Source organism: Rhinopithecus bieti, unplaced genomic scaffold (genome assembly GCF_001698545.2).
Source record: "Rhinopithecus bieti isolate Rb0 unplaced genomic scaffold, ASM169854v2 scaffold_35291, whole genome shotgun sequence".
NCBI classification, from domain to species: domain Eukaryota; kingdom Metazoa; phylum Chordata; class Mammalia; order Primates; family Cercopithecidae; genus Rhinopithecus; species Rhinopithecus bieti.
In genome coordinates this window covers 447,446-450,367 of record NW_016814978.1, presented here as the reverse complement: position 1 = coordinate 450,367, position 2,922 = coordinate 447,446, and positions in this window count along the sequence as shown.

The following is a 2,922-nucleotide window of genomic DNA, read 5'->3' as shown; positions in this document are numbered from 1 at the left end:
GGATAAAGAAAATGTGGTATATATACACCATGCAATACTATGCAGCCATAAAAAGGAATGAAATCATGTCCTTTGCAGCAACATGGATGGAACTGGAGGCCATCATCTTAAGTGGGGACAGAAAACCAAATGCAACTTGTTTTCCCTTACAAATGAGAGCTAAACATTAAGCACACATGGACAGAAACATGAGACCAATAGACACTGAGGACTTGCTAGACAGGGGAGAGAGAGAAAGGGATATGGGTTGATAAACTGCCTACTGCATACTATGCTCACTAGCAGGATGATGGGATTTGTACCCCAAACCTCATCATTATGCAACATACCTATATAGAACTGCTTTTGATGTATTCCATAAGTTATGGTATGTTGTGTTTTCATTTTTGTTTTTCTCAAAGTATTTTTTTATTTCTTATTGCACCATTGGTTGTTCAGGAGTGTGTTTAAGTTCCACATGTTTGTAAATTCCCCCTTGTTGATTTCTGGTTTCATACTGCTGTGACTGGAAAAGATACTTGATATGATTTCCATCTTCATAAATTTGTTACATTGCATTTTGTGGCCTAATGTATATTTTGAAGATTGTTCCATATGTGCTTGAAAAGAATGTGCATTCTGCTGCTGTTGGTGGAATGTTCTGTATATATCTATTGGGCAAATTTGATCTATAGTGTTGTTCAAGTCCACTTTTTCCTTATTGATTTTCTATCTGCACAATATGTCCATTGTTAAAAGTAGAGTTTTTAAATCTTCCACTATTATTGTATTTTCCCTTCGGTCTGTTAATATTTGCTTTATATGTTTAGGTACTCCATATTGGTGCATATATTTTTATAATTTACAGGGTGGACCTGGTATATCCTCTTGATGAATTGATCCCTTTATCATTATATAATGACCTTTTTTGTCTCCTGTGACAATTTTTATTTAAGATCTATTTTGTATCATATATGTATAGCCACCCCATTCTCTTTTGGTTACATTTGCATAGAACATATTTATTACTTTTGTGCCTATATATATCTTTAAAGCTAAGGTGAGACTCATGTGAAACATAGTTGGATCTTGTTCTTTTTTCCCATCAATTTAGCCACTACATATCTTTCAATTAGAGAATTTAATCTATTTACATTCAAAATAACTGTTGATAGCTGTGAACTTACTAGTGCCATTTTGTTGTTTTCTGATTGTTTTGTAGCTCCTATATTCCTACATTTCTCCTGCTGTTCTCTTTTAGGATTTTATTTTTTCTAGTGGTATGTGTTGATTCCATTTTCCTTTCCTTTTTTGTATCTATTATAGGTTTTCTTCTTGTGGTTATCATGTGGCTTATATAAAACATCTTATATTTATTTATAGCATCTATTCTTTGCATGCAAACACTGTATATTTTAACTTTTTCTCACATTTTATGTTACTAATGTCATAACTTACGTCTTTTTATGTTGTGCATCCATTAACAAATTATTATAGGTATAATAATTAGTTTAAAATAATACTTTTTAAACTTTTATTTTATTCCAGAGTGAAATATGATTCATGCATCACCATTACTGTATTACACTATTCAGAATTTGAATATTCTTAACTTTACAGTGTTTTATACTTTTATGTATTTTTATATTGTTAGTGAGTGCTCTTTCATTTCAACTTTAAGAACTCCATTTAGAATTTCTTGTGTAGTAGCTCTAGTGGTTATTAACGTTTGTTTGTCTGGGAAAGTCTTTATTTTTTATTTCACAGGACGACTTTGCCAGGTACAATATTCTTGGTTGGCATTGTTTTTTTATTTCAGTACTTCAAATATAGTATCATACTCTCTTCTGCAAGGTTTCTGCTGGTAAATATGCCAACAGTATTCTGTGGATTCTGTTGTATGTAATAATTACTTTTCTCCTGCTATCTTCATAATTCTCTCTTCATCTTTGACTTTTGAGATTTTGATTATAATGTGTCTCTGTGAAGATCTCCATTTTAATCTATTTAGGTTTATTGAACTTCATGGCTTTGGATGTTTATTTCCATCTCCATATTTGGAAGTTTTCTGTCGTTATTTTTTAAATAGTCTTTTACCCTTTTCTCTTCCTCTGCTTTGTCTGGATCCTCCATAATGTGTATATTGGTTTGTTTGCTGCTGTCCCAGAAACACCCTAGGCTTTCATCACTTTTTAATTCTTTTTCTCTATTTGTTCCTCTGACTAGGTAATGTCAGATTACCTGTCTGTGAGATCATTGATTATTTCTTCTGCTGGAATAAGTCTGCTATTGAAGTTCTCTATGAAATTTTTCAGTTCAGTCGTTATGTATTTTAGCTCCAGAATTTCTATTTAGCCCTTTAAAAATATATAGTTGCTATCTCTTTTTTAGACTTCTTATTTTGTTTGTGTATTGTTTTCCTGATTTCATTTAGTTGTCTGTCTGTGTGCTCCAACAGCTCACTGAGCTTCTTTAAGACAATTATTTTGAATACTTTGTCAGGCAATTAGTACATCTTTGTTTCTTTAGGGTCAGTTACTAATATTTTATTTTATTCCTTTGGTGGTGTCATTTTTCCCTGATTACCTGTGATCCTGTGGCCTTGCATTGGTGTCTCTTCATTTAAACACATAGGTGCCTATTTTAGTTTTTACAAATTGGCTTTGACATGTAAAGCCCTTCACCAGTCACCGCATCTGGAGATACTGGATGAGCTGCCTAGCAGGTTCTATGGGTGGGCTTGTCTGGTTACTGGCTAAGTAGGTGTGGGGGCCAAGAACCTGAGTTCTTGGCCTAGTGCCTGGGTCCACAGGAGCAGGCATGGAGTCTGGGTCTGTGTGGGCAAGCCAGGTGCCTGGGTCTATGGGTCTGGGCCTGGATTTCTGGGCCTGTTGGGGTGGTCCTGGGTCTGACTTTGGAAACAGACCTGGAGCCTGGTTCTTC